Below are 23,288 nucleotides of genomic sequence, written 5' to 3'. Positions count from 1 at the left end.
GAGGCTTTTTTGTGGGCTGGAGATTGGACAGGATTCAGCTCTGCTCACAACTGCCCTAGCTTTTCCAGAGCCTCTGAGCAGGGTAAGAAGCTTGTTTGATAGAGACTGCCTGCTCTGTCTCCATCTTTCTGGCAGTTGAGGGGTCCTCAGCTTCCAGTTGTGCCTTTGTTATATCTAGAACTCTGGAACATGTCTCCTCTGGAAAGGCCCTGCATGGTTCTTCACAGGCTTTAGACCTGGCCTTTTCTAGAAGAAGCATCCTCTAGAATCACTCAGAAACAGAGTTAGTGTGTTCTTGCTCTAGATAACTGAATTCTTCCAGTCTGCTGAAGACCCAGGGGAGAAGTAACACTTCTTCTTGAAAAGATGAAAACGGTCAACTCTTGTAGGGAAGCAGCCACCCAGAAGTCTTACTGATATGGGCAGTACAACTTCTAAAGCTGCCATGAGCTTCTCTAGACATTGCCTGCTAACAGGAAAAGATATTCTGCTGGTTCTAGAATGTTCAGCAGTTCCAGAAAGCCCCTCCATCTTGCCAAGTCTGGCCAACTAGAATCACACTGGGTAACTGCCTGCTCCAGGACCTTATCCAGAGGCTACCAGGCCTTCAGAGACATATACCACCAGCATTAGATTGATCTGATTTTTGTGTAAAGTCTCCCTATTGCCCAGTCCACTTGTTGGTTTCCTAGAGTGGAGACAAGTTGCCACCAATGCCCACCCACTGACAGGAAGGCAGCCTCAGGCTTGAAGAGCTTCAGGAATTCAGTCTGTCAGGGTAAAGTTGACCAGGTAGGTGGTGTCTCTGCCTGATGGTAGGCAGCCCAGAATCCAAAGGTGCCAATGGTCATGATGGTGTGGTTGAACTGTGTGAAAAGGGTGAAGTTGTCCTTCTGCCCATCACCTACAAAGATCGCCTCACTTTTGGAGGTGTGGATGTTTTCTGTGTATCACTTCATGCTGTTGCTGTTGACCACAAAGATGGAGTCTTTGTGCCTGGCCTGGAACCAGTCTATGACCTGTTGGAGGTAAGCTGAGTCACCTGTCACACCCTTCCAGTGCTGGGGCATCAGCTGCACATAGTCCTTGTGACACACGTGGACCCCCATGAAGGTGTGCAGCCAGGAGCCTGAGAGACCCAGGTGCAGCTCCCTCAGAAGGCCCTGGGCCTCCTCCCTATGGAGGTTTTGAAGGGTGAAATCATGGCCAATCTATTTCCATAGATGATGGAAGAAAGTCCAAGGGCAAGGGAAGCTGGAGAGCTTCAAAAAGGTCCTACAAGTGAGAATATTCCTCAGACATCCAGTTGTGCATCTGCAGCTCCTGCCACAGTGTATGACGGTCTACCTCAGGGACAAGCATGAGCAGGGTGATCCAGACAATGGGGCCAGCATGGTGTGTGCATGGTGGACAGGATGAAGGTATGGCAGCAGTTGAGCTGGACCAGTAGGAGCAGTGGTGTGGCGTACTGTCCCATCTGGGTACTGGAGCAGCCATGGGGCCAGTAGTCCAGGTTGCTGAGAGGGCAGCAGGGTGCTGGGGATAGGAAGAGGCATTGTCACCCAGTGATGTTAGGTGGAGATCCAGACACAGGACAGATAGGCGAAGGCCATTTTGGAAGATGTGGAGGTAGAGAAAGAAACATATCCCAGAGAGGACATAGACAAGCAGGAAAGGTGACTTAGGGATGCATGTGACTGCGGAGGCTATGGGTGTAGACTCCTGGGTGTGAGATAGGAGGAGGCTGAGAGCCTAAATTCTAGGTTAGAGGGATGAGACACTTGGATTGTTGAAAGCTGCGGTATAAATGACTGGGTTTCAAGCTAGCAAATGGTGCAGGTTCCTGTGCCTCTGGGACTCTCATGCCCCTCCATGTGGAACAGGGCAGGCTGCCAATCCTTTCTCAGGTGCACATATGTGTGAGGGGCACAGTTCACCATTGAGGTGACAGGAAGTGCCAAGTGAGTGGAGCAGGAGAGGCTGGAGGAGGGATCTTGCTCCTGGAGGAGCAGGTGCCAGGCATCTGGAACAGAGGCTGCAGGGCCCTTGTGCCTGGGTCTTGGCATTCATAGGGCCACCCACTTGAGTACCTGGAGGGTGGCAGTGGGTCCAGAGCTGGCTTTACATGGTCAGAGAGCGCAACTACATATGACCCACCTCCCTGGATGCCTAGGTCCTCAGGCCTGCAGCCCTCACCTCTATGATAGTTCCTGGACTGGCAGCAAGGCATGGGGGCAGAGAGGACAGCCTCTGCCCCTGGGTGCTGGGCAGGTCCTAACTAGATTTTGAGTCCTAGTAAGGAAACTGTTTTCCTTTGATCACTCCACCTCAGAGTCCTCAGGCTTAGACAAGAGCAGCTGTTTGAGCAAGGCTTCTAAGTGACGCTTCCTCCTTGTCCCACAACCTCGTGATCCAGGGACTTCCCCTTCCCCTCCTCTTCTTCCCTTTCTTCTCCATGCTTTGCAGATGTGACTTGATAATCAGGATACTTATCTAATCTGCAACTGCTCAGGGTTTTTTGAGTTCTTTTGCAGCAGGTGGGCTCTCTGTAATGATGAGTCTGTCTCTTAAGAGTGTAGCTTTCTTGCCTCCACCCCAGCGTTTAGAGAGTGGATCTTATTTGAGCCTCTGTCTTTCTTTCCTTTATTTAAAGGTAGTGAAGTTTTATTAAAGGTAGGAAAAGAAACAGGCTTTGCAGAGTGAATTTGGGCCAAGTAAAAGTAGGAAAGAAATATACTCTATAGCGTGAGTGTGGGCCACCATGCAAGAATAAATATAGTGGCCAAAAACTCAATGTGGATTGTCCTTTTTGTATCACCCTCTCTTCAGACTGATGTCAGGTCTAGGCCTATCAAAAACCTGTTTCAGTCCTTGCAAGAAGTCCATGTGCAGGGTTTTGTTGACTGTTCCCACACGTGGGCAGGATCTTGTAGTTAACAGGTCATCCCCACTTCCCCAGCCAGCTTTGCCATGCCCCAATCTTCTGTCTCATTTTCCCCTGTGAGACATGAATCCCCATAATTTATGGGGTCCTGAGAGCGTGAAGGTCTCTGTCTTCTGTAGCTTCCTGTAGTTGGCAGGGGATATAGACCCTACCTACTGAGGATTATGTGCTTTCCACCTATCTTGGGGTGCTGGGTTGAAGAGGAAAAGCTGTTAGAAGACAATGAAAAAAGAGTTAGTGGTGTGTGCATATTGAGCTACCTATTTGATGAGAGAAAAAGTAACTTTACTATTATGTTTACGATATAGAGGACAAATATGAGGAGGAGATCAGATTTCCATCTTCTACTGGAGGACAAAGTATGGCAAAGAGAGAGGTTAGATAAATTATCAAGAGCCTGACAGACATAACCTTAGCAAGATCACCCACGTAATGGATCTAATTAAAAACAGGACCCTCAATACAGGTGCCCACTTAAGCTGTGGTGGGTTAGGGTCATTAGTGACACTACTTATCTGCACCTGGAGCAGTACTGGAATCTTTCTTTCTGCAGGGGAGCCTCAGATCTTCCAGAGGTTCTCAGGAATAGCTTTCTTCTTAGTAATGTGAAAATTTTAGTTACCATTTTCCATGTAGGATTTTTATAACTTGTTACTACATCTCTTGAGGAAGGACCAGAATGGGTCCTCAGGAACTGGCAATAAGGTGAGGGTCTTGAGGGTCTGTAGGGCTGCTCTTCTTGACTCCCTACCAGCCCTTTGATATCCCAGTGAGACTTTAGACATTTCTTTTTGGGATCCCTTGCAGTGAATGATAGGAACTTGCTTGGAAAGATAGACCACATCTAAGAGTTGTAATATTTTATGCTTGTGTTTTACAGATGCTTGCTTATTAGTCAAAAAGCTCCTTTCCAGATTGCTGCATAGCATGTATCACCAGAAAGGCATATTTGGAGTTTGTATCACTATGAAGCTTCCTGCCTTTTCTTAATATCAGTGCCCAAGTAAGGGCTATGAACTCTTTACTTTGAGCAGAGAAGTCCGAGGGGCAAGTTGGTTTCAATGGCCTGTTGTGAACTGACAACTGCATAATCTGCCTTTTAATGTCCTTCTTGGATAAAGCTGCTTTCATCAGTGAACCATACCTCTTCACAGTTTTGTAGGGGCAGGTCACTGATGTCCTGCCTGCTTGCATAAGTGTGGGAGATTATTTATTCATAAGAGTGGTTAACTTCTTTTTGTCTTTGTTTGTTTTTTGTTTTTCTGGTACCAGGGATAGAACTCAGGACCTTGCACTTGTAAGGCAGGTGCAGTTCCACTGAGCTAAATCCCCAGCCCAAGAGTGGTTAACTTTTGGGTCTGTAGGCATCAAAGAAGCAAGGTTAAGAGTAGTATAGAGTCAGAGATGTAGCTCAGTGGCACCGTGCCTGCTTGGCAAGCACAAGGTCCTGAGTTTGATCCTTCATACAAAAAAAAGGTAGTGCAAATTTTTATAACAACCTTTGGGGAGTCTAAAAGCACGTCCTAATAATTGGCAAGCTGTTTCCCTGTTAACCACAAGTTTTGTCTCTAGAATAGCTCTGACCTGATGGGCATTCAGGAATTCTAGTTTCTGTCCCAAAGTCTTCCTCTGTTAGTATAGTTGTAGCTGCTACTACCTTCAAGTAGGGTGACCATCCAGTAGCCACTCAATTTTAACGTTTTGAAAAATTCAATGCCCCAGTGGAGCAGAGTTCTCAACTAGCTTTTGGGTCAAGACATCCAAAGCAATTCCACCATTTTGTAATATGTAGAGGAAGGAAAATTTCCTTAAGTCAGGTATTCCATTATACTATGCAGCAGGATTCACCTGTTGGCTAATTTAGTCAGAGAGACCTGTTGTAGTTGCAACAGGTAAAATTCATTTTGTCCATTGTCAAAATTTGAGAATTGTCCCAAATTTTGTTATTAAATCTCTTCCTAGTAAGTATACTGTTGGACAATTAGAAACTCAAGATTAAATATTTGTCCTTCAAAGTGACACATCAGAGCAGGAGTAAAGAATCTATGACTAAGGATTCCTTTGATCTTAACTATGGCTATAGATAGAGGAGGTTTTTCCAGAGAAGTAAGTCAAGAGCCCCTGTCTTTGTGATGTAGCTGCTTGGATAGCTCTTACATTAGTGTCCAATGGCTGCAAATCATTATAAGTTTACAAAGGTGGCTTTGAACAATAGAAAATTATTCTATGATAATGCTGGATGCAATACAAAGTCAAGATTTCAGCATGGCCATGCACCTTCTGTAGGCTCTAGGTGATACTCTTTCCTACTTCCTCCAGTCTCTGAAGGCTTCTGGAGTCCCCAGGATAATATGGCCACAATATTCCAACTTCTTTCTCCTTTTTTTTGTACCAGGTATCTAATTCAGGACCTTGTACTTTCAAGGCAGGTGGCTGCACCACTGAGCTAAATCCATGGCTCTTCTCTCTCCTTCTTCATGTGGTCTCTTGTTTATTTCTCTTTGTGTCAACTAACTCCCTCTCTCTTTTCCTCTCTACCTCTCATTCTTTCTCTTTTCCCAGCATTGGGGCTCAAATCCAGGACCTTCACACTGAGTTTAAACTTGCAATCCTCCTGCTTCTGTCTTTCAGAATACTGGATATACCATCATGTCTGATTGACTTCTTTCTCTTATAAGGGCACTGGTCGTTAGATTTAGGGCCCACTCAAAATTCATACCAAGATCTTTTAGTTTTCAGTTTCAAGACTTCATCTCCCAGCATGCACCCATCCACAGACACTGTGAGTTAGGACTTGGACATATTTCAAAGGAAGGGCACACTGTTCAGTCCCCTACCATACTCCTTTTGCCTTGGACCACAGAAGGTGTCACCTGATTTCCTTTCAATGTCTGGCAGACAGAGAGTCCTGCAGGCTGGATAATGTGTGATATGGACTCCCGATTTCCCTTTAGGTTTGTGCCAGTGACCTTGGTTATCAGTTGTGTTCTTATTCCTAGCCTTGATGATCCTGATTACACTTCCATACAGCTTTTCAAAGGAACTGCAAAGTTTCAGCTCTGGCTCCAAGCTCACATTTGGGGAAGGCAGGTGGAGGAAGGGGAGGTTGGGCTAGGTTCAGTGTCAGGAAGGGAAGTGTGTGCTGGGGCCCTGTTTGAAGTGAGCATGTACTAAATTCCTCCAAGACATTGGACTTGGTGAAAAGCATTACCTGACCAGGAAAGCCTGGATATCTATTGTCTATATCACATGGGGGAAACTGCTTAGATAGTGTATAGGAGAAAAAAAATGTATGGAGAATGCAAGAAAGGCTGGGTGACAGGTAGCCACAGGAAGAGATGTTTACTGATTCTGTCCTTTAGCTAAAGCCAAAATGGCGAGAAGACACAAGACATCTCCTCCCCTTGCCTGATGTCAGGGCAGAAAGATTTCATGCATGACCCTCATTGCAAGGCTGATATTTATGAGTTCCATCCTGCTTTGATTGTCTAGGGATGCTTCTGCTTTGTTATTGAAAATTTTCTCATTTAATTCATTTGATTCATGAATTGTTACACTGGATAGGTCACGAGCCACCTGGTGCTGCCTCATCTTAGCTTACATTTATGGTCAGATATTGGGACCTGGGATGTGGACCTCAAAGCCAGGATGAGCCCTGCGGCACTGTGTGAAAGTTCTTAGAGTCTTTATCAGAAACCAAACCAGGACATCTCCTCTCCACGCCCAAGGACAAGACCTTGAGCAAACTATTTTCTCTCTCTGCAATTCTATGCAGGACATTATTTAAACCTTAGGCTCTGTGGAATCTTTTTTTCAGATTTTAAATTTAAAAATATGCTTGGTATGGACATACTGCACCCTTTACATAAAAAATACTATACATGTTCATAATTACTTCCCATCTCCAGGCAGTCTTGCCTGGTTCTTACAGAGTCCACAAATGTTCAAATATTTCTTAGTGCTCCTTTGTGTTTGTGTGTTACTGGAAGATGAACCCAGGGGTTTCCCACTGAATTACATCCCCAGACCTTTATTATTTATTTTGAGACAGGGTCTACTCTCTAACTCACTGTTTCCCAGACTGGGCCTGAACTTGTGATCCTCCTGCCTCAGCCTCCCCAAATGCTGAGATCACAGGCATGCACTGCTATGCCTGGCTATTCCTCAATATTTTTAGTGTTGCACAAACATCCCTCAAATTCCATTTTATACTCTTTCCCCCACTTTTTCCCTCTCTCTCATGTCACAGCCTCTTCCTTTTGGCCCCCTTCTCTGTTCTTTATGCACATGGGCTGTGTCTCCGCCAGCTACTGTTCTCCAAGCATCATCTTTTCCTTTTAACTCTCCTTTCTGAGTGGGTAAGAAACTCCTGAAACTGTTTTTCTAGACATGGTTTGATGACTCTCTCTTTCTTGTAATTTTTGCTAACCAACTCCTGAAGCCATTTGCTGTGATGGCTTCATGGATCTGGCTTCGTCATTCCCAAAGAAAATTAAGGCCACTTAGAATAAGAGACACATCCAATATGATTATTGGAAAAAGAAAATAAATCAAAGACATGACGAGGAACAAGTAGGCTCCCTCAAGGACTGAGATACTGTAATTAAATGTCCAACTCCTCACTGGGACTCCTGTTGGCCTGGGCGGGAAGGAGACAGAAGCACTGTATAAGTTACTCATCCAGTGGAGAAGAAATGTGGCCCATTTGTCACTAGAGAGGTCTTTTCTAGCTTGAACTACAGAAGGAACTTTGCAGGTGGATATCACACTAGGAGCCCTGAGCAGCAGCATGGCCCAGCAGAGGTGATTTTGATCTAGAAGACTCCATTTCTTCCTTGGGGATGTCCCTGTGTGACTTAGCTATCCAATGTCCCCCATGGGGCCCAGTGTTGTGTCACAGAGGGGACAATGCTGGTCATTTCCTGGCCGGACAGCAGTAGCTCAGGTCTTGCTGGAGGCTGGTGTTGCTACCGGGTGCTGTGTTGAGGTTACGTCAATTGTGCTTTAAGCCACTCTCAATCCCGTTATAAGATGAGTTCATGAACTTTATGTAGAAAGGGAAGTTCTCCCACACACCTAGTCTTTCTGTGTGACACGGGACCTGGTTTCTACTGTAGGGACCCCCAACTCCCACCAGGCCAGGGAAGGTGTCAAAAATGGTGGTGATGACAATGATGACAGCTGGCCTTGCCATTCACCCTTGTGACACCCAGGCCAACCATTGGTCCTGCATTTTCTGAATGATCTTTTTTGTTTTCTTTTTTGAGATAGGGTCTTGCTATGTAGTTAAGGATGGCCTTGGACTCACTTAAACTTGCAATGATCCTCCTGCCTCAACCTCCTAGGGTCACAGGTGTGTCCCATAGTGCCCGGCTTCTTATCGAATTTTTCTTTTCTTTTTTTCTTTTTTTTTTTTGTACTGGGGATTGAACTCAGATCCTTGTGTTTACAAGGCAGGTAGAAGAACCACTGAGCTAAATCCCCAGCCCCATTCTTATCTAATCTTGACAAGAGCCTTCTGCAGAATGTACTCGGGTGTTCTGAGCATCATGATTTAGGAGACAGAGGTGGGTGGGCAGCATGGCTGAGATGGATGGTGACTCTGATTATGTCCTGGGGCTGTGTCATAACAAAGTGCCACAAACCAGATGGCTTAAGACAGCAGAGACCTCTCTCCTCATAGACAACTACGAAGTGCAGTGAGGCATCTGTGGGGCTGGTTTCTGTCAGAAACTTTAGGAGTCTCCACTCCGCATCTCTCCCTGTTCCTAGTGGCTGCTGGCCATTCTTGGTGTCAGGCTGTGTAATCATCTAATAAACACTCAGCTATTGCACATGGGACCCCCTCAACCTCACTGGTCCCACCCTGTAAAGACCCTGAGATGCAGAGGACCTGAGGTCTAGCGGGGACACCCTCCAGTTCAGAGCAGAGGGACGTGGAACTCTTCATTGTGCAGACTTGAGGTGTCTCTCTCTCCTGCCCCTTCACCTTTCAGTGTCAGAGACACCTGAGACCCTTGGTCCCTGTGACATCCTTGCTGGGTGGTGCAGCTCTGCCCAGCGCTGAGGGCTCCTATTTCCACCTCTGCCAAGTGGCAGAGCCCCGGGGGGCACACACAAGTGGCGCACACAGACCCTGGGCCAGACCTCTGGGTTTGGAGCCTGGCTCTGTTGTGGGACTTTGCCCAAGAGATTTAATCTCTCTGTGCCTGTACTTCCTTATGGAGGCTGAGGACCGCAGGCTTGAGGTTGTTCCTGGCTGCTGTCTCTGTGAATTTGTGCTTTCTAAGACATAAATCTCTTGGTTCTTATGGGTTGATTGCAGTGCTGGGGATTGGACCCAGGGGCTCTCATGTGCTAGGCAGGCACTGTGCCAGAGTCCCACCTGGCCCGCCTTTTTCTGAGAGAACAACCGGGAGGCTGCGGGGGCTGTCTGACCTCAAGAGGAGGGTTAGCTTAGGGCAGGGGTCAGGGGGAGTGAGGTGAGAGGAGAGTTTTGAAAGATATCTAAATTCTTAAAAATGCCACTAGTGATTTGTCCCCATAATTATATGATAACGGGTTTCAAATATAGAAAATTAGACAGAAAAATACGAAAATGTGTAGTAAGTCTAGATTTGACAATGCGCCTTGGCTTGGTTTGTGTCGGCCTTGTCTGCTTACCCCTTTCTTGGGCCACCCATCCCTGTTATGTTTTGCTGAGCTTTGGGGCACTTTGCGGGTGAGGGCACTTTGTCCCTGACCCCCCAGGTATTTGTGCTGTGGACTAGACCGGCCCTGGCTGGTGGCAAGCTCAGGGACCCTGCTTCACAGAGAGGGTGGTGCTATGGAGACAGATAAGGGTACCAAGCATTGTGAGTGCCCCCAGTTCAAGGCCCCTGTCCCGAGGGATGCTCAAGAGTGCAGCTGGTGACCCAGGCAATTGAGGAGGAGCCGGAGGAGCTTGCTGGCCTTGGGGCTCCCTGGACCTGCTGCCTATGAAATCTGGTCCTTTCGGTCTCTTCAAAAGGTGGACAATATTTAACCTTTCCAGGGATTTTTGAACTTTCTCCCTGTGCACCCTGGAATCCCCAAGTTGGATTCCTGACAAAACAGTGAGTGATATTTCTTTCTGTTCATAGCAAAAAAGCAAGTGGGTAGATGAGATTTTATTTATGTAAAAAGTGTTACTATTCTTGGAAAGGTGGGACACACTGGTACACACAGCAAAGCATGTAGTACTTGTCTGGTTCTGAATGTCTTTTACCACACAGGATAATACAATGTGTTCTGGGAGGCTTAGGCAGGAGGATGGCAAGTTCAGGCCTAGGGCGGGCAATTAGTGAGTTAGTGAGATCCTGTCTGAAAATAAAAAATAATAAAAAGGGCTGGGAATGAGGCCCAGTGTGAAGGCCCTAGGTTCAAGTCCCAGTACTATAAAAACAAAACAAAATGTTTGAGGAGATAAGCTATGTTGACTTGAACATTATACGATGCATACATATATTGAAACACCACACAGTACACCATTTGTATTAGGAAATTTTATGTTTTTATTTATTACGTAAAACACATTCAAATTTTAAAAATTTCTGATAACTGCTACCCACCCCGCAGAAATCAAGAACTCACTGTCTTGGTAACAATGGTGTTTTCCACAGAGTTTTTGGCAGCTACTTTTTATGGGCTGAATGTGCCCCTCATGACCCCTATGTCTTGACCCCTGCACCTCCCACTGGGAGGTCTGTGTTGGGAGATGAGGCCTTTGAAGAGGTAAAATGAGGTCTGTGTTACAGCCCCAGCCCAATCTGACTGAGGTCCCCATGAGCCATACAAAGATAGAGACACAAACAGAGGTGACCTTGTGAGGATGCAGGGACAGCTGGCATCTTCAAGCCAGAGAAGCTGGCCCTGGGAGGGACAGCTTGTTATGCCTTGGCCTCTGTCTCTGGCTCCCAGATGAGTCAATTTTCGTGGCTTCAGCTGCCCTCTGTGGTCCTCAGTGCCAGCCTCCGCATCAGTGAATCCAGCAGCCCAGGTAGATTGAGGCCATTTTCTGCTGTTATCTGGTGTGAGCTTCAAGTAAATCATCTCGAGTGAGAGCTGAATATTATCCAGTGTTTTCCTGTGACTCTTAAGATCACAGAACCTTTCTCCTTTAATCTGTTGATGTGATTGTATTTGTTTTATGCTGCTAACCACTCTTGAGTTCCAGATAAAAGCCCTGTTTCTAGAACTTTTCCTGAATATTTTTGGACTTCAGGTAGCTGAAACCTCTGAAAATAAAACAAAGGACTAAGGGTCTGCTGTAATGCTGAGTTTATTTCATGCTGGAAACTCTTTAACTAGGTTTGTTTTGTTTTGCTTTTGTGGTACCAGGATTGAGCCCAGGGGTGCTCTACTGCTGAGCTACACCTCAGCTTTAAAAAAAAGTTCTTTAATTTTTAGAGACAAGATCTTGCTAAATTGCTAAATTGTACAGGCTGGATTCCAACTTGCGTTCCTCCTGCCCTAGCTTCCCAGCGTTTTTTGTATTTTTAACTTGGACCATGTTTTTTTTAACTCCCACTTTTAGGTATTCTGGTGAGACCTCCAGGGCAGGCAAATTAGGAGGCCATGGCAACAGTTAGCAGGAGAAGGCAGGAAAAGATTCTCCCGCTTCTTGCAGTGTGCTGGGATACTTCCTTCAGGTTTTCTGCAATCTGCCTGCCCTTCTCTTTCACTTGATGGTTTCATCCACTTTACTTTCTGCCTCCTGGGCAACCCAGATGGCTGTGATTGTGACACTTCACAGCTATGTGCCACCTAGCGCCCCTCCTGGCTGTGGATGGAGGGTGGGTACCGCGCAGCAGACGTGGGTGTCATTTCTGAGTCACAGCCTGCTCTGAGACTTTTGCAACCACTGTGGAAGCCTCCTGGGAGGCTCAGGGGTGGGCGTTTGTCCCCTGCACGCCTGGCACATCCTGCTGAGTCCTCCCAGGAAGCCCTTGAAATCTGAGCAAGCTTGGCATTGCACATCTGGCTTCGGCCCTAGATTCACGGCACCATGACTTGGGCAGGGCTCCCCACCCCTCAGCTTCTGTCTCCACACTCCCAAAGTGGGAGTGAGACGAATCCAATGCTACTCATCTTTCTGCTTCTTTGGGGCTTGACACATGTCCAGGGCCTGGTAGGCCTGCAGCCAGGGACATCAAGGTGAGGGACCACCTTGCTAGTGTTGGGAGGAAGGTCCAGACCTGTCCTCTGTTCCCCACCCAGCCATGATGCCCTGAAGAGTTGGCTGCTCCCCTTGTCTAGACAAGTTTAGGCACCGCCTGGCTCCCCAAATTGGCAAGGTCAAGTTTAGCCCTAATGAGCAGGACTGCCAGGCCTTGAGAGTTAGATGAGCCAGTTGCTCTCCTTCCCCTGTGGTCCCACAGCTCTGCCCGATGCTGGCTTCTCCCTGTGCCAAGGACTCCTAAGTAGCTTAGCCCATGGTGCCCCCTGACCCTTTGTGCTGCACCAGGGAATCAGTACTAAGCATTAATTAACTGTTCTGTTTACAAGCCCTGTGACCTGTGCCCTCTCTTTCTTGCCAAGTTTAAGAGGCAGTTATGCAAAATGGAGATGTTCCCTTCATTCATGCACTCACTTAAAGCTGTCTGCAGTAACATTCTCTGGCCCCAGGAAGAAAGAAACAAACGCATTGAGGATCTTACCCCAAAGTATGGCACAGTTTCATAGGAAAGACAAATATGTAATTATTGTACATAAGCTATGACAAATGTCACTGCCGGTGTGTGCATGTGGTTGGACCCAGAAGGGATCTTGAGGGGAGGTCAGGGCAGGCTATGGAGCCGGGCACTGACCTGCCACCTTCTGGCCATGTCAGATGCTGGCCATCCTGCTGCCCCGGATGTCGGCCTGTGGGCTTTTCCTCTGAGCAGGAATATGATAATAAACCTCTTATCATAAGGGATGGTGCTTCAGTGTGAGGAAGGAGTTCCCAAAACATAGAAAAGTACAAAGCATCAGGTCAGCAGCACTCATGCCTTATTACTCAGATTCTCATTTCAATCATTAATATTTCAGATGCATATTTTTGAATATTTAAAGGAGATAAAATAATATAAGAAAGATGGAGGACCCTTTGTATCACTCCTCACTCTGCATCTTGCTTTTTCCTCCCTAGATGTGGCATTACCATAAACTCAGAATATATTTGTCTATTCTATTTAAAATGATTTCATATTGCATTTCAATGAACATATATCTCTGTGATATTGTGGAGTATCATTTTATGCATTTAGAATTTTCACAGAACTTCTATGGTATGCATAGCATAACATCCTAAAGCCATTTTAAAAAAATTGACATTTTGTTTTTCAAAATCTGGCAATCTTGCTACATATAATAGCTTATTAATTTTAAATTCTGGAGAGCAGTCTATTAAATGAATATTGCATAGCCTATTTATAAATTTTCCTACCAATGAACTTTTAGATTTTCTTATTTTTTCTCTTATCAATAATTCTGTAACGAGATCTGTTGATGTCTCCTGGTGGAAAGCTAAAAATGGTTTTGGATTGAAGAGCAAGGGCAACACCAGGTAAGGCTATATTGCTCTCCAAAACAATTGTCCAGATTTACATTTCCACCCCATTCTAATGCAGGCTTGTATTAAAGATCTGGTATTGTCAGGCCTCTCGATTTGCCAGTTGGATGTGTGAGATGTTGTCTCCTTGGCTACTGTGTGCCGAGCCAGGCCTCACTGCTCCAGAGAGCTGATCCCGCCTGTCTCATCCCAGCTCAGGTCCAAGGACTTCCCAGTGTCAGCCTGAGACTGGCTGGGGTGAGAGGATTTGCCTGAACTCCACCCTCCGGGATTCTGGGCTACCCGCTGCTCTTGTCTTCTGCATCTGAGCTTCTGCACCGCTGTGGCCAACCCTGAAGACACAGAGCAGTTGTGGCAACTGTTGATGTCACAGTGTTTGGCAGGGTTTTCGCCGCACGCACTACTGTTCTAGACTAAAGGAGTACCGGTAAGACCCCTGGAAAGCAACATTTAAAACAAAAAGTCCAAGCGAAGTCTTTAGTAGCTTCTGTATTGAAAGGATAAGCAAATACATGTTTTTTGTGTACCAGGGATTAAACTCGGGTCCTTGTGCTTGCAAGGCAGGCCACCAAACGGCTGAACTAAATCCCCGGTCCTAGTAAATACATGTTTAAATACATTGATATTCCCTCTCTACCGCCACCCCCACCCGCTGCTGTACTGGGGATGGACCCCGGGGGGCGCTCTACTATATCCCCAGTGCTTTAAATGTTTTGAGGCAGAATCTTACTAAGTTGCCCAAGGTGGCTTGAAATTGGAATCCTCCTGCTTCAGCTTCCTGAGTAGCCAGATGTGTGCCACAATGGCTGGCAATATTCTTTCTTTTCAAACTTCCCTTCACCAAACAAACCCTGGCAGTGCTATTTGTTTCTCTCAATGGTATTTTGTGGAATGTATTGGGTAGTGTGCATTGTAACCCACTTCATGCCTTTTTATAGTTGTAGAGCCCCAGATAGACCACAGATGATTCCTCAGTCCCCCACCAGTGGGCTTTGGTCTGTTTCTAGCCTTCTGCTTAAGGGAAAAAAATGCTACAATAGACTAATGCATGGGTTATTTTGTATTTTTGCTAAAGTGTATCTAGGATAGATATATGGGGGTAGGATTTCTGAGTAATTTACAGCAGATAAAAAAACTGAAATATAATTTACACACTGAAAAAACAGAAATAAATTTACTGAAATATAATTTACATAAAATGGAACTATTCTAAGAAAACATTTCGACGATTTTCAGTATTTATACGGTTTGCGGCCCCCTTTGACATTTAGACCACTTCCATTCCCACCCTATCCCCATCCAATTCCCTCCTGCCTGTTTCTAACATCAGAGGCAGACACGTACTGATTTGTTTACTATCTCTGGAGTTTTTTTCTTTCTAGAAATTTCATATAAACGAAATAATACAAAAATGCAGACGTTTTAACTTAGCGTGGGGCTTTTGTTTCAACGATGCTGTTTGATAGCTCTGTAGTTTATTCCCTCTGATCACTGGGCGATATTCCACTGTGTAGCTGTAACAAATCTTGTTTATTTGCTCATCAGCTGAGGGACATTTGCATTGTTTTCAGTTTGGGGCTATTAAGTGGAGAGTGGCTATAAACATTAGCATGCAAGTCTTGGTGTGGATGTGTTTTCTCCTGGGTGAACAGATACCTAGGAGTAGAGTTGCTGTTTATATGACAAATGTATGTATAGTTGCTAATCACGATATATCAACTTGAGTAAGAAGCGCCTCGCGTATTAGTAAAATCTTGGGTGTGTCTATGGGTGATTGACACATAGCTAAACAAATGAGGGAAGAAGACCCTCCTCAGAAGTGGGTGGTATCAACCAATAAACGTATAGCCTGAACAGAAAAAGGAAAAGCGCTTGGCTCTGCTTTGGAAGAGATCCAATCTGTGCTGTCACCTTTGGAAATGGATCTGCAGTTTCTTTAGCCTTCCGAGACAGACTCGTACTTGCGACTCTACAGTGAGCTTCTAGACCTCCAGCTTTGGACTGCCATTGGATCCCTCAGCTCTCAGTTCGCAGATGGTCATTGTGGACTTGTCTGCCTTTGGCCCTGTGAGCCTCCCTAATAAACCCCCTTGAAAAATTATGCATACATTTTTTGATTGATTCTGTTCCACTTGAGAACCCGATACTGTATGCGTAACATTTAAAGGAACGGCCACACTGATTTCCAAGTTTGCATTCCCTTGAATATTTGAGTTTTTCTTTCTCCAGTGGGTGTCTAATGGTATCTTATTGTGGTTTGAATTTGCATCCCCCTAGTCAATAATTACACTGAGTATCTTTTCATGGGCTTATTAGCTATTTATATAGCTCTTGGTGAAATGCCTATTCAAATATTTTACTTATTTTGATTAGGTTGTTTTGTCACTGAGTTTCAGTTCTTTATATGTTGTGGGTACAAGTTCTTTATCAGATACATAGTTTGCAACGATTTTCTTTCAGTCCGTGGCTTTTGTCTTTCCATTTTCTTAATGGTGCTTTTTAAGAGCAAAGGTTTTTTAATTTTGATGAAGTCAAAATTTATCATTTTTTTCTATTATGGATTATGCTTTTAGTGTCATCTCTAAAAAATATCTGCCTAACCCAAAGTAACAAAGATTTTTTTCCAGTGCTATTTTTCTGATGCTTTGAGAATTCAACCCTTACGTGAAGGTGTGATGCTTTCTGAGTTAATTTTTGTGTGCAGTGTGAGATAAGGGTTAAAGATTTTATTATTATTATTATTTTACATGTGGATATGCCATTGTTCCAGCATTATTTCTTGGAGAGAATGTTTCTTTCTCTGTGGGTGACCCTGGGTCTATTTCTAGACCCTTATTCTTTCCTTCTATCTGCATCTTTAGTCTTTCAATTGGCTTTTATTTTATTTTGAGACAGGGTCTCACTATGTAGTTGAGACTGCCCTGGAACTCACTATGTAGCCCAGGCTGGTCAAACTCATAGTACCCTGGGTCTATTTCTAGACCCTTATTCTTTCCTTCTATCTGCATCTTTAGTCTTTCAATTGGCTTTTATTTTATTTTGAGACAGGGTCTCACTATGTAGTTGAGACTGCCCTGGAACTCACTATGTAGCCCAGGCTGGTCTCAAACTCATAGCGATCCTCCTGCCTCAGTTTCCCGAGTGCTGGGATTACAAGTGTGCGCCACCATGCCCGGCTGTAAATTGGCTTTTAAATATCCCAGGAGGTACCGCTTTTAAAAAAGAATTGATCTCTTTCCTTGCTTACTACAGAATTGCCTTTCCTTGGAATTCTGGCTCGAGTATTGGAAGAGGTCTAGGCTGCCCTTTGAAAGTGTTTTTGTTAGTCCCTTCCACCCTGGTCTGCCAGGCCTGCTCTGAACACTGCACCCCCCCATTTTTTTGGCAGTACTGGTGATTGAACCCAGGGTCTTTACACTGAGATACACCTTAGCCCTTTTTATTTTTTATTTTGAGATAGGGTCTCACTAAGCATGTAATCCTCACACTCTGGAAGGATGAGTCAGGAAGATATCAGGCTATTTTTCCTAACAGGGAGCATCTACCTTGCTGGACACAATTCACTAGGGAATCCTAAGTCTAGTACCAGCTCATCTCCCGTGAGTTTTGACTCTCTTGTGAAATTTATGGGGTTCCCCAAGATCCTGAACACTTGGAATTGTGGCCTGTTGGAACACTTGGAATTGCAGTGACACCAGACTGGGGACCTGTGGTTTGCTTACAACACAGGGAGATGGAAGATTTACACAAGGCCATGAGGTGCACATGCTTAAAGCTACCACAATCCCACTTTAATTAAATTCAATCTCCAAATATCTGAGTCCTGATCTCCACCCAGGTTGGAGAGAAAGAGCTGGTTCCCATTGTTCCTCGGTACCTTGTACCCACATCTCCTCCCTCGTCTGGCAGGGGAGCCACACACATGATGAGTAGGCAGCTGTGACACTACAGAGAAGACAGCCAGAGACACAGAGGTGAGACAGTGCTGTGGCTTTAGAGGCTGGCAGTGGACTGTTGTTCTTGGCATTTTGAAGGATTTATCTCACCAGAAAGTGGGGACCACATTGGAGGGCCAGTGGTTTTACAGATGACTCCCACCCAAATCTAACTCCCTAGTGCCACTCAGTGATTTCACAAACACAGAATATGACAGCTTGGTGTGATTCCTGCCCTCCGCATTCAGGGCTTCTTGTGTGTCCCAGGCCCAACTTCAAATCCCCAGTTCAAGATGGTCACGGGTCGGATGCCATCACAGGTAAAAAGCAAGCCCCGTGTGGCCAGGTCTCCAGGTCTTCTAATGCTTCCAAAAATGTTAGAATCCTGGAATTTGAAAATGACCCCTCCAGTTTCTGTATGTTGGTCCCAAGATAAAAATGGCTTTAGAATGTTAGGAGCCAGCAGAATCACTTTATGTACCTGACTCACAACAGACTTTCGACTTCTGATTGACAGCAAGGTGTAGTTGGTGATAAATCACAAAGGTGACAGAACGACAGGGTCAGAGCTCTGGACCCAGCAGAGAGAAGGAGGAGGCCAAGGAGATGAGAGTCCCAGCCATCTTTTCACCATGGAAACCCCAGGGGAGGAGGCTTCTATTTTTTTTTTTGTATTAAGAGATCAATGGGAGATTATTAATAATCCTGAACATTGATGTACCACTTCAAACTTGAGTGCTTGCTTGTCTGTAATCTCACTTGATCCTGCCAGCGGCCGAGAGCTTGTCAGGAACTGCCAGCACTTCCCAGCCCGATTAGAGGGAGATAAGGACCCAGGCAATTTCGCTTACAGAGAGGAGGCAGAGGAGAGCAAACAGGAAGACTCAGGTGTCGAGGGAAGGCTCAGAAATAAGTCTGTTCTGCTGGATTTTGGCAGCTCTTGCTCTCCCTGTTTGCTGCGCTTTCAGGCTCCATGGTGGGTGGTGGTGGGAGCCAGAATTCATGGAAGCTGCCTAGGGTGGGGCTCGGGAACAGAGAGGGTGGCAGAGGACAAAGTGGAAGACATAGGTGAGATTATAAAGCTGGTGACTGAGGTCCCCAGATGAGCCTCACTGCCTTGTTACTGTCCCCAGCCTCACACTGACTAACCTCAGTAGAGTCTGTACTCCTACAATATGCTCAACTCAACTGATCTTTTTGATTTGGAGACAGAGACAAAGGTTCTCTATCAAAAGCGGGCTGAGCCAGATGTGGTATAATTCCAGTGTAATCCCAGTGCTTTGGGAGGCTGAGACAGGAGGATCACAACCTTGGCAACTTAACAAGACCCTGTCTAAAAGGAAAAAAAGAAAAGAAAAGAAAAGACTGGGGGTGTAGCTCAGAGTGAAGGCCCTGTGTTCAATTCCTAGTTCTTAAAAGAAAAGTGGGGCTAACATACCCCATAGAATTATTACTGTAAAGACTCCAGAGTACTAAGTGTTTGTGAGGGTGTGGAGAACTCATGTAAGATGACCTGGCCTCTGTGGAAAGCAGTACGGCGGAACCTTGGAATGAGACATAAAATCCCTGTATGGTGCAGTTATTCCACTTCTGGGTGTATTCTGGAAAGAGGCAGGGCCCAAACAGATATCTGCACACCTGTGCCCAAAGAAGCATCACTCACAAGAGCAAAAAGGTAGAAGCCACCAAAAGACATTCCAATGTCCATCAGCTGATGAACTGCCACATACAGTATGGGATATTATTTGGTCTTAGAAAGGGCAGAGGTTCTGAGACCTGCTACAACACAGATGAGCCCTGAAGACATGATGTGAAAGGAAATAAACCAGTCACAGAAGGCAGGTGTCATAGGGTTCCACCTACCTGCGGTCCCTAGAGTTGTCCAAGTCACAGACAGGAAGTAGAGCGCTGGGCACGGGGGAGGGGTTGGGGAGGTGCAGAGCAAGTCTGTTTAATGGGTGCAGAGCTTCAGTCTGCAAGATAGAAAGATTTCTGGAAGTTGGTTGCCCAGCAGTGCAGCTTTACTGAACATGATGAACTGTGTACTACAAAATGGGCAACATGGTAAATTTTATTTTAAGTGTATCTTACCACAATTAAAAGTTTGGTTTTTTTGGTACTAGGATCAAACTCGGGTCCTTGTGCTTGCGAAGCAGGCGGCAGAACCACTGAGCTAAATCCCTGGCAGCACAATTAAAAGTTTTAAAAAATGTGAGTGGCGTGAAATTCCAGGGCTGATGAGATTGCCCTGGCCTCTCTCAGCTCCCACCGTGGGCTTCAGTGATTGCACCCTGACTCCTAAGTCCCCAGTAACATTCTGCTATCTACATCTGGTTCACCACTTCTGTTTCCTCTTCCTGTGTGCTTTGCCAGTCTTTGTCCTGGACTCAGCTCCATTGCCAGGCTTCCGAGGTTTTTCTCAGCCCGAACACCTATGATATCCCTGAGGGTCAGTCAAATGAAAGCATACACAATTGTCTTCTTAGCTTTCTGTTGCTGTGACAAGACAGCCACATGAGTAATGAGGAAGGAGGGAAGGTTGATTTTGACTCACGATTTGGGAGGTGTCAGCCCATGGTTGCTTGGCCCTGTTCTGGGCCTGTGGCTGCACAGTATCTCATAGCAAGAGGAAGCTGCCCACCTTATGCTAGGGTGCAAGAGACAGGGTGGAGAAAAGGGCGTGGGGTTCCTGTGTCCCCTCCAATGGTGCAACTTCCCATCATCCAACTTCTCCCAAGGAGGCCACACCTCCTAAGTTCCACCATCTCCCATTAGTGCCATGTACTGAAACCAAGGCCCTAGTACCCAGGCCCTTGAGGACAATCCAGACCTAGACAGTAGCCAGGATAATGAGAGTTTCCTTAACAAGATGTGAAACAAACCTGTGCTTAGCAGCGGGTATTCCTGGTGTGTTGGTGAACATGGTTCTGGACAGGATTAAGAGCTGCTCTTCTTCTGTTCCTGCTTCTGGGTGTGATTTTTTTTTTTTTTTTTTTTTTTTTTTTTTTTGGTACTGGGGATTGAACTTGGGCCCTTGTGCTTCCAAGGCAGGCAGTGGAACCACTGAGCCAAAACCCTGGCTGGGTGTGATATTTTGATTCGTGTACACATTTAAAGTTTTCCCTTCTGTTCTCTCCCTCAGCAAAAGCTGGGCTGGCTGGGAGTTTAGGCTCATGGTGTGTGTGTGTGTGTGTGTGTGTGTGTGTGTGTGTGTGTGTGTGTGTGTGTATTACTGGGAATTCAATCCAGGGCCTTTTCACTGAGCTACATCCCAGCCCTTTAATTTTTACAATTTTGAGTCAGGGTCTTGCTAAGTTATTAAGTTGCCCAGGTTGGACTATAGCATGAAATCCTCCTGCCTCAGCTTCCCAGAGTGCTGGGATTCCAGGTGTGTATCACCACACCTGGCTTTGGGCTTATTTCTAGGTAGCGCACAGCTCTGGCTGAGTTTCAGAGGCAGTAACAAGCTTGTCTACATTGCCTATTAATCCAGACTCTGAGCCCAATTTATCATCAGAGCTTCTCCATCTCCTAGTTTGGGGCTGCTTTGGAGTGGAGCCTGGTGTGGAACTGGAGACTTGACCTGTTTCTGGGGTTTTTCCATCCTTCCCAACAAGAGTGCGGGAGTTGGAGAGGGGAAATAAAAGAGGGAGAGGATAGGACTGGTGCTGTTTGTGCTCTGGAGACTCGCTCTGTCCTCCCCATGCTTGGGCACAAGGTGATGGTCCCTGTGCTGCCTCCTTTTCATTTTCTTCAACCTCCCTTCTCTCTTTTATTTTTGTCTCCTTCAGGCCTCTTGCGAGTGAAAGCAAAATGTCACCAAAGTCCAGAGACTGAAGTCCTATCCCTAGCACCACCCTGATCAGCTGTGGATCCTGAGGAGCACGGTACACATCTCTGGTCCTCCCTTCCGTCTCATTAAGAGACTCACATGAGGTGGCGGATGTGTGTTGGAGGCAACTGGAGGTTGAGCAAGGAAAAAGACATGGCCACCAGGTGGCAGGAGAAGCCTGGGTTTCACTTAGTTGAAGATTTGACAGATTTGCAGGGGAGGGGGGAACCACCCCTCACTGCGTGGGACCTGCAGAGGCTGCCCTGTGGGGTTGTCACCCTGAAGGAGGGGAGGGTGAGACTTTCTCCAAGAGTGGGATCGGGAGGGCACTAGATGAGGTCACCCAGCAGCCCACTGGCACCTCTGGGTCCAGTGCTCCCTGGGTTAGAGGAGCCTGGAGTCTTCCTAGCTACAAGGTCATCTTATCTATGGCCAGCAGGTGTTGGGCACAGGTGTTTCTGAGACAGGGTCTCTCTAGGTAGTTCAGGCTGGCCTTGAACTCACTACATAGTCCCCAACTCATGGTGATCTTCCTGCCTCAGTCTCCTGAGTGCTGGGATTATAAATGCGTGCTGCCACGCCCAGCTAGGTATTTTTTAAACAAGGTTTTACATTGACATTTATTTTTAAAAAGGTAATGTGTGTATGAGGTATGACCAAAATACTGATGGATGTTTAAATTTTAAAAAGTTTTTCTACAGTAAAAGATACATAGCCACGAACCCTCCTCAAAATCCTCCTCTTGCTTTGAACACACGTGTGCCGTCATTCTTGTCACATTCTGAGGTAGTTCTGGAAATCCTCTTTTGTATCTTCCATTGTGATGGCCTGCTTGCCTCAATGTCCTGAACGAATTCAAAACATTTTCCTTTCGTGGTCATTTTGACTCCGGAGAAGAGCCACAAGTTGCACAGTGCCAGATCTGGTGAATAAGGTGGATGGGGTCAGTGCACCATGTTTTTATTTGATAGAAAGTGCTGTAAGTGTACACTGTTAACTACATCAAAGTCTAACTTGTCCACAAAGAATTGCTTTAACACAGTCGATGTGAGCATACTTTGTATACTCCTCAGCTTGTTCTGTAGATCTTATTTTATGCCTTATTTCTTGTCTTTTAAGGCTTGGTAATTTTGTTGTTCTATTATTTTTCCTTCAGTAGTTTGAGATTAAGAAGTTATTCATCTCTCCATTTCTAGTAATTACCCAAAAAGATTTTAGGCAATGTCTAGAATTAGTCAGTAATTTTATGTACACCAGAATAAGTCAAGACTTAACAAATTGAATCCTCCTCATTTCTTATGAGCAGCTCTCTCCTTTATCTCACTAAACTCCCCAATTCCATGGAGAAATCTTTGGAAATTTTTATTTTTGGTTGACACACAGTAATTGCACATTTAAAGGGGGATAATGTGATGTTTTGATTCATGTATATGCTGCAAGTTTTCAGTAATACTTTGAAGATAGTATGCACTGAGAATTATGCAGACAGATACTTTATTTGCTCTGCATTTCAACTTTTTTTAAACCCATGAAGCTCATGACCATTAGTGGTTTGGTTTCAATATTTATTTCCCCTGTCACTGTAGTTATTTGCATCTTATGTCATTTTCTTAAATTTATCAATTGATTTGCTTATTTTTTTAGAGTTAATCCTTAACTTACTTATTCAAAACTGATTTATTGATGGTAAACACTTGGATCTCTTGTATGTAACCAAGTGTCTTTATTTTGATCTCACACTTTAAAATTTTTTGATTTTATTTTATCCCACTCCCTTCCTTAATCCCCTCCCCTCCCTTCCCTAGGTACAAAAGCATTGTTTCTATTTTTCCTTCTATTTCCACTTTTCTTATTCCTTCCTTCCTTTCTTCCTCCCTTCTCCTTTGTTCCCCTTCACATTTAAACACTTTCTTCCCATTTTCCAACATCCATTTTCCAACATCCATTATAAACTCAGCCCTTATTTCCACATTCAGTTTCTCACACCAGAGAAACAATGCAGCA

At 45.4% G+C, this 23,288-nt stretch overlaps 1 pseudogene; it reads right to left on the bottom strand.

The window, feature by feature from the left end:
• Nucleotides 1–688: 688 nt before the first annotated feature.
• Nucleotides 689–23,288, bottom strand: part of LOC104875374 — an 82,226-nt pseudogene continuing 59,626 nt past the window's right edge.

The sequence above is a fragment of the Fukomys damarensis genome, unplaced genomic scaffold, assembly GCF_012274545.1.
Source record: "Fukomys damarensis isolate Sample0158 unplaced genomic scaffold, DMR_v1.0_HiC HiC_scaffold_17, whole genome shotgun sequence".
Taxonomy (NCBI): domain Eukaryota; kingdom Metazoa; phylum Chordata; class Mammalia; order Rodentia; family Bathyergidae; genus Fukomys; species Fukomys damarensis.
Note: the sequence above shows the minus strand (reverse complement) of the source record. Positions and strands in the feature narration are given on the sequence as shown.